This window comes from Triticum urartu, chromosome 2A (genome assembly GCF_056163025.1).
Source record: "Triticum urartu cultivar PI428250 chromosome 2A, HENAU_Tu73, whole genome shotgun sequence".
In the NCBI taxonomy this organism is placed as follows: domain Eukaryota; kingdom Viridiplantae; phylum Streptophyta; class Magnoliopsida; order Poales; family Poaceae; genus Triticum; species Triticum urartu.
The window spans coordinates 113,239,588-113,249,021 of NC_141874.1; the positions used below are offsets into that span (position 1 = coordinate 113,239,588).

At 43.7% G+C, this 9,434-nt stretch overlaps 1 pseudogene; it reads left to right on the top strand.

Moving 5' to 3' along the window:
- Positions 1-1,039: 1,039 nt before the first annotated feature.
- Positions 1,040-8,171, top strand: LOC125535255 (uncharacterized; annotated as a pseudogene).
- Positions 8,172-9,434: the final 1,263 nt, after the last annotated feature.

Here is a 9,434-nt window from a genome sequence, read left to right on the forward strand (position 1 = left end):
CCCGCTGTCAGCCACGGACCCGAAGGAGGCGGTGTGAGACTTTTTTCAGAAACGCCCTCGAAATTTATATTTTTTTTGTTACAAAAAAAATTGTTGGCGGCGTGAGAGGGGAGCCAATTTTGCACCTGTATGACCAGTTGATCCCACCTGTCAGGTGTAAGTGCAAATTAAACAAAACGTGCCCATATAGGGCCCTCTTCGGTAGTCACCTGCTCCTAGAATCTATGGAGCGGGGCAAGTGCAGCTCCACCATTTTCAATTGTAGCTCCACCAACTCTGCTTCCGGAGTTGTGGAGCGGAGTGGTACCGAACAGAGCCTAGGTCTCGAACCCTAGAACTAAGACGTCGTTAACAAGACGGCTGAACCACTCCACCAGTCAACGTTCCATTTCCCACAGTGGATAAAAAATATATCATTTGTTTTTGCACATCACTCATATCAATTTAACCACGAAGCATGTGGAATTTAAATGGGTTGCAGATAATGCAGCCCATTTTACACCAGTTCAATTTTTTCGTTTATTGTAGAAAGTATGTAAATTAGAATCTCAGTACCAAAATAAAGTTTGAATATTTGTGTGCATGAATATTGTACCTACAAATGAAATAAATTATTTGTAAAAAAAATCATGTATTATTTAGAAAAGAATCATATATTTAAAATAATATTTCTGAGTTACAAAAAGATTGTATGATCTAAAATAAAAATTAATATTTTTTAGAATTACAATTAAAAATATAGTTATCAAACATTTCAATTATTCGCATGTTTGTATAGATCAAGGTCGTGCCAATGTGCGTGACCCTGCACTGGCACGGCCTCCAGCAGCTACGCAACGGGTGGGTGGACGGGCCCGAGTTCGTGACGCAACAGTGCTCCATCCGCCCCGGCCCGGTTCACCATCCAGACCAGGAGCTCCTGGCTCCGCGCCACCGTGCATGGCGCGCTCATCATCCACCCAGGCCCCACACCGAGTTCCCCGTTATCCTCGGTATGGCCAGCCATGCTGGTGCTAGCCTCTCTTCTATATTTGCGGCCATGGCAGTGTTGTTCTCCTCTCTTATGCGAGAATATATACTACTTTTTTCCTCTAAAAATATTTATCATCAAAATAAATAGAAAGGGATGTATCTAGACTCCGGATGGAGGAAGTAGTATGTGTTTGTCCAGCGGAGTGGTGGAGGAGGGACCCCATCGCCTTGCTCCGGCAGTCCATGATCACCCAACGTCTCCGATGCCCTCCTCATCAACGGCCAGCCAAGGTGAGCGTCGACTGATTTGCACTAGTAAAGTTGTGAACAAGAGCGGCGTGCCGATACATCTTGGAAGCATTTTTTTTTCTTGAAAAAAAATGAATGATTCAACAAGCACTAGTACACAAATTCCAGATTTAGTTAAACCGACCAAAGCAACTTTTGGTTTGGAAAGAAGCTATCCATGCATCTATCAAGCACAGGTCCCTTCTTACGGTACGCGTACGGCATGCATATAAATCCTTGGTTGCTTTTTACGTATATTCTGCCATGCAAACTGATAAACCAAAGAGACAATCTTCAGATTTGTATTACTCCTATTAAACAAAAAAAATGTGCAGAAGAAACATTCTAACCAATTTCAGCATGCGTGTGATGTCACCCACTTTGACTAGCAAATAGTACAAATTACTCCATGATGCATGTTTTCTCCACTAGCCTCACCGGTGGTCGCCGGCGAGACGAGCCTTCTGCGCATGCATCATCAACGCGGCCATGAATAACCGAGCTCTTCGTGAGCCTCGCCGGGCACAGGATGACCGTGGTAGCCATGTACTCCAAGCCCTTCAAGACCACCGTCGTCCTTCTCGGCCCCGGCCAGACCACTGACGTCCTCGTCACCGCGCACGCCGCCCCGAGGCGGTACTACCTCGCCGCACGCGCCTACGCCTCCGCCCAGGGCGTTCCCTTCGATAACACCACCGCCACCGCCATCTTCCAGTACAAGAACGCCCCCCACCACCGGTGCAACAGCTTCAATGGCCCAGTGGGCCGGTCATCTACTAGGTCCTCCGGCCACCTCGGTCGCCCCGGCGTTCAACGACACGAACACGGCTACCGCCTTCTCCAACAGCCTCCGGAGCCCGCATCCGGTGAAGGTGCCCGGGCCGGTGAACCGCCGTGGGGTTCGACCTCTTCAACTGCCGCCCCGGCCCCTTCTGCCAGGGCCCCAACAACACCCGGTTCGGCGCCAGCGTGAACAACGTCTCGTTACAGCTCCCCAACACCGTCTCCCTGCTCCAGGGCTGCCAGCCCGAACGAATCGTTCTGTGGGAGGTTCCTTGAAATCTGCCGTTCGGCAGTTATGGGGGTACAAGCCCAAGTCCGATCCTGATTCTGCTCCTCAATTAGACTAACCAACCCGCCGCGGCATCATATATCATCACATATGTATCGGAACCGCCTCTTGGAGTCTGCTCAGCTTCGTCGTCTTGGATTGATTTTCTGACCGCCTGCTCGCGGCGGCGACTTGTTAGTTGATTCGTCGATCGGCTCCCTCTCCGGCCGGCCAGCTCTTTATTTTATATACTAATACTATACAGATCTACTCCAGTAGATAAATCGAATAATAGTAAGATGGCTTCTTCATCATTAGGTACGGCGGCTGCTCGATCTCGATCTCTTGTCGCGCTAATTTTAACACCATCATAAATCATTCGTCAGAATAGGATGGTTTAGTAATTAATTTGCGTTTGTGTTAGTGGATTGCATTGCAGCTCGCGGCGGATCGGCGCCTGCGCAACAAGAAGGAACGACGACGGCGGCGGTCAGCCTTCCAGAGGTATGGTATGATCGATAAATCGCAGTTCAAAGGCAAATTATTATTATTCATCAGAATTACATACACTTATGTCTTGTTCTACGTACGTACTATACATACTAGATGATTTTCCCCACGCGTTGCTGCGGGATTTTAAAGATTAATTTTGAATATGTTCTATATGCATGAATAAAATGATCTAAATCAAAAGCTATTATTTTCGAAAGTAATTACATGTGAACAAAGAGTATGCATGTATGTTGGACTATTGAAGATGTAACAATTAAATTGGGGTATGCATGTGCTACAAAATAGTTTTAGTGGATGATGACATGACATTTTTGATGATGTGGAGGGCTGCATGTTAAGAAAATTAGACTTAGTGAGGATCAACTATTTATGCATTACTAGATGGTACCCGGCGCGTTGCTGCGGGAATTTGTGGGTAAGAGTTGATGCAATGATAAATTTAGCTGGCTTGCTTGCCCTAGAGCTTGGTGGTTACGTTCTCCATGCTTGGTTAGGTGATGTGGTTGTTGGCTATAGTACAGGCAAAGTGCATCTGTAGTATGATTTAGTTTACTTGCTAGTTGATGTAACATTTTGGCATGTTTGTACATATAGATGTACTCAAGATTTCGGAAGCAATTTCACGGAATTTGACATGACCTATTCTTATTTTTTAACCATTTGCATATGCGACATGAAAATATTATATATCGACAACAATTATAGTAAAATATACATAATCATCTCAATAAAATGCATAGCATCCCATATACTCCTCATTCAGGACTTGATAGTTGCATAAGATAATGCATATCTCACTACAGTAATGACTAATAAGAGTTTGACTGTATTACACTTTAAACTACAATATAAATAATTTAAATAAAAGGCAATGTAGTTCAACCCATATACAATTGCAAAAGATGAATCCATATCTCAGTACATGCATAGTATCATCGAGAAGTAGTAGTAATGAGAGATTGACTGGATTAAAATTTAAGACACATACAATTAATTTAAAAAGAAGGCAGTGTAGTTCGTTGATGCTTGCATGTGTGCTTGACGATGTCCTGCATGCTATTAAAAAAGAGCTCTGTGGATATGGTTATCCTCATTTTTTTGATAATTTTGTTTGGACGGAAACAGATAGTACCTTGTTTTTTATTGTTGTTATCATCTCATCCTTCTTAGTTGTTCACCGTCACAATGTTGTCTGCAATGCTGTTTGATGACAAAAGTAAGAACGGTGGATCTTATATTTGGAATGTGATATAAGATGTCATGTACTGTTGCTTATGCTTTTTAACAACCTCAAGATGAAGTTCTGTAGCCTCAATGTACCTTTTTACTATGGCATGTCAATATTGCATTGGTGTGAAATTCCATGGCAGAAAGAAATATTGTTATATGTTCTTACCTCTCCTTGTTTGTGGTTTCATCTTCTGTAAATTCGATGATCCCTTCAGCTAAAGGGTACCTGTAAACACAAATCAACATTTAAGTGTGATGCTGAATCTGAACCAATTGATTTATAGAGAGTTCTAAATTTTTTACTTATTTGGTTATTCTCGGTGTGAATAGTTGCGCCTTGGTAAGAGGTAGGTGTAGTATTGTTTGAGTTATGTATTGTTTGGATAATTGGACTGTAATATATAGCTTGTGACTCCTATTTTGTGGCTGGTGGCAAACCTCTCAATACTTATCGCTGAAGATGGTTGGGTCACCAGTTCTTTGCTAGGAGATGGCTGGAAACATTTCATGGTTCATGTTAGTCTTTTGTAGGAAATAAGGTTGATATTAGGAAGAAATATAATCGCTCAATTAATAGAATTTGTCTAACCTTTGTCGAGGGCAATACTTGTGCTTTGTTGACCGAGAAGCTTTTCTTTGGGACATACCTTACGGGGAACCTGTACATCAAATCAATCTTCATTCCATCAAGTATAACATGGAATATTTGTAAGGACAGGTAAATATAGTGAATATCATACTTTGATAAGCGCCAAAGAACCTCATTTGGTGTAACATAACAACAGTCTTGAAGCTTATCTATTACATTGATTATTTCATGCGATGAATCAGATGAACCAACATTGGAATCCATTTTATCTGGTAGAATAAAATCATTTTGTCACGTACTTGAAAGGATATTTGCACATACAGTACCATCAGTAAACCTCTATTCCTAGTAGTGCAGAATACTGACGTACCAAGTGTTTGAGTATATATAACATTAACCTAGAGAAGTAGCACTTGAAAGGCATAATATTATTTTATCTGAAGGGCATAATCTTCAGTTGTGTTTCAACCATTGGAATGCCGAAATTCTTTTGAAGTTTACTTGCTTACTTTCTACCAAGTATTGATCTGCTCTCTACACTCCATAGATATTCTGTAAGGAACTCGAACGAACACTTGTATATAGTAGGTAAATAACGCACGATTCTTGTCATCAAAGTAAATGAAAATTATGACATTTTATATGAATAATTGTACCACAGCTAACAAATAAGTGTATGACTAACTGAGGTTCATCAAGCAATGAACTCATATAAGAGAGGAGAGACAGCGTACCGGTGGAGTAGCAAGAGACCTGTAACACCGAGCAACTTCGGATCTGGAGCTCAATCTGACATATTCAAAAGATTCAAATAGTAATTCAGTGAGAGAGAAATTTGTGTGTGTGTGGAGGGAGCTCAGGGAGAGGGGGGGGGGGGGGGGGGGGGGGGGACAGGAAGCGTCACCTACCAGAGTGCAAGCCTGTTCTGAGAGTAGGACACGAGTAGATCGACTATGACGACAGTACATCATCCTTTTAAAGATGAAGGCGACCACTTGTCAATTAAATCTGCACTTTCTTCCGCACTTCCAAGATAATGAAGGGTGGGGTAATGAGAGGCGATAAATGGTGCCATTTCTTGCATTTGTAGCTGCGGTTTCATGGGGCGAGGAAGAGAGAGCGGCGGCTGCGCGTGGAAGAGGAAGGTTGGGCGTCATCCTGCGGACAGGATAGAAGCACCGAGGAGAAACGAACCCAGCCGCAGGCCTGTAATACGTGGGCTAGACGACCTCTGCCTATTGGGCTTGGATACCCACAATGCAAAAAGTGAGGAAACACAGCGAGGGGTACTTTACGGTGCTTTGCAGCGGGGGAACCGCTTGGCCTGCCGATAAAACCAGGCGATCGCAATGGAAAAAGCGCGGGCCGGATCGGGTTGATTAGCGATGACATGGCGCTGCTGATGTGGATGCCTTGCATGTTCAGAGAAATCATGTAGTGGGGAGCTCCTATTTAGATATAGTAGATAAATATGCAGGATATCCTTGGGCACATACACTCGTTGATGCCGATGCGAGATGCTGCTCAGGCTGCCTGCGTATCCCATGCCTTTCTGCGTTTCTGGCGATCCTATCCCAGGCTCGACTTTGACATGTACACACTAGGATTACTGGATGTAGGCCGCCGCCTGCTGTCGTTTGGTCCCATTGACAAAGAATTACCAGTTATAGAGGATCAACTGAGGAGGGGCGTCATTGCAACATTCGACGAGTACTACGAAAAGAATAGTCCTATCATAAAAGAATTCTCTGCCAGAGTTGATCACATCATGCATAACCACGTCGGAACAGGTGTTCAGACATTCAGGCTTGTGCCTCCCTATGGCTTCTACATAAACCCTGCTGTTCTTGACCGCTGGTTCCAAGCTGTCATCGCACCGGGGATCAGTGAATTTGGCCTGTACCTAGACATGGGCGATGAGGGGCTAGGTTACAACTTCCCGTGCTCCTTGTTATCTAGCAGCAACAGGGGATGCTCGACGATTGCATCTTTCTCCATTGCTGGTTGCGGTCTCCATTCCCTGGACAGGGTTGGCTGCTTGATAAGCTTGTGTGTAGTGCATCTGCACAGGATGCGTGTTACTGGAGAGCAACTTATCTGCTTCCTGTCTGCTTCTCCTGGTTTGCAGCAGCTGCAACTTTCCTACTGCAATGACGTGGTTTGCCTGAAGATACCTCATTCCCTGTCGCGGCTCAAATTGCTGCTGGTACGCAACTGCAACAGTTTGCAAACGATTGGATGCGATGCTCCACAGCTCAAGAGCTTTGGATATGATGGGTTGCCCACAACGCAGATCTGCCTTGGAGATTCATCACCCTTAGTGAGGGAGATGAGAATGTCTGGTATGGATGATGAGCCTACAGGCATGCTCTGTTATGCCACCACTAAGCTTCCTTCAGTCGCGCCAAATATTAGCTCGCTTGTCCTATCATCATGCTTTGAGGTCAGTGCATGTTGGCTTCAGATTGTTACTGTACGCATGTTATGCGGTCATTTTTCACAGATACTCCCTCTGTCCCATAGCTTGAAAAACGTTCTTATATTATGGGACGGAGGGAGTATATCATAATTATCTTTTACCACACTCCTCACACGTACACACCATCCCACCAAAGACATTGACAGCTTTGGCTATCAACATTTTTTGCGAGGAAGAATCTAATCAACATTTTTTTACAGCTTCACAATATTATTGTAGTTTTAGTGGGCTTTATTACAAATATGTGAAATCAGTATTGCCTTTTTACCTGAGCATACGCATATAATAACCATATGCTAATAGTTGAGCATCTCTGTTGTTTCTTCAGATTGCAACTCCAATGAAAAAGCTTAACAAATTCCGCCGCCTCAAGTACTTGGAGATACAGCTTCATACGCCAAGACGTTGTCCAGACTTTGATTTTTATTCCCTGGTTTCTATTCTTAATGCTTGTCCTGTCCTGGCTACTTTCATCTTGCGTGTAAGTCAAAATTTTCCCCATATGAAAGCCTAAATTCAAATATGAGCTTTTATTTACTGTTGAATTATAGTATTTGTATACGTACCTTTAATTTTGTCTGTATATGTAAGATTTTTTCCCATTTATTTAGTCAGCTGACTAACCAAAGACATGTACGTGATGCATATACTCATACATGCATGCAGTTAGAGATGCGCGATGCTGATGATGCCATTCCGGGAGATCCTCATGGTGATTCCTCACAACGGAAAACGCATATGAGGGGGCAGGGCCATCGCAAATGAAGAATGTTCTAGTGAGGGGTTTTCCCTCTGCAAAAGGTTTGGTTGAGCTAACAAGTCACATCCTTGAGACCGCAGCATCCTTGAAGCGCCTGGTACTGGACACTGCATATGGCTGCCATAGGAGGGATTGCATTGGCATATGCTCGCCTTTAACGAGAAAGGCCCTCTTGGAAGCACGGAAAGCTGTAGGTGTCATCAAGACATACGTCGAGGGTAAAGTCCCCTCAACTGTTAAATTCAAGCTTATCGAGCCATGTGCCAAGTGTCACGCCGACCACGCATAACCTGCTTGTTAGACCTCCTCCAATAGTTGCATAAGAGCTAGTTCAAATAATTTTTTTATATTTTAATAGAAGAAGAGAGAAAAGAACTATCTTTCGATTAAGAGATAGCCTTATGCACACACTTTAAGATTATATGAAGATGACGTGTGGGGACATTCATATTATAAGATATGTGCTAAAAGATATATCATTTGTGTTTTAGACTGTTTAGAGCTAGGTACTGGCACATACCATTGGAGGAGGCCTTAATTTTCTTATCGTAATATCTTAATTAAGAAGCATCAATGGCACCTCCTAGCCAGCTTTTCTACTTTCCTTTAATCCTCCCTATGTAAGTCGAGTTTAGTTTTAGTTTTGTTGTGCTAATTAATAAATAATAATATACGCATGTACAATTTTACACATAGCAATTACAATAAAACGTACGGCAAGCTGTTGCATGTAAGGTAACGTGGAAAAATAACATTTTTATAAAGTCATTTCTCCTTGATATATCAAAAGGGTGTTTTGTCTAGTGGGCTTCCCCGATACCACCGGCCAGGGGGGGAGGAGCATAAAACATGATAATTAGAATCCGAATGGAAAAAGACTCTCTTATAACCGTCAACTATTGACGTTGCTCGGATTTTAACCCTCATCACTTGTTGGGGGTATGACTATTGGATATGACCCGCCCAGGAGGGGCCGGGTTATACCGATGGCGGTTTATCAAGACAAGGCCCATGAAGATGTTAAGGATGGCGGTTCAACTAGCAGGCTTACTAAGGACCCAAAGCCCAAAGGCGGCTTAAGGCCCATAGGTATAAACCGCCATATGTGTATGACTTGTATTGTAAGGCAAGCGTAGTTAGTCACCGAGCCGGACACGTTGTGTATGAGCCGGCCGGAACTCCGTGAGCCGTGGGGCGTCAACCTGTGTATATAAAGGGACAACCTGGCGGCGGCTTAGGGCAAGAAATAAGAGAGAGATCGAAAACTAGGTCAAGCGTATTTGCTCCTTGGTGATCAAAACGCAAGCAATACCACCTCAACTAGAGTAGGTTTTTACCTTCATAGCAAGGGGCCGAACCAGTATAAATTCATGTGTCCTTTGTCCCGTTTAACCCCTTTAAGTTAACCTAATTGCGATGGCTCCACGACTAAGTCCTTTCACTAGGACATCTGCCGTGACAATTCTACGACAGTTGGCGCCCACCATGGGGCCAGCGCACGGTGGTTTCGAGTTCTTGAAGGGCAGCTTCGAAGGGATCAAGGGATACGCTG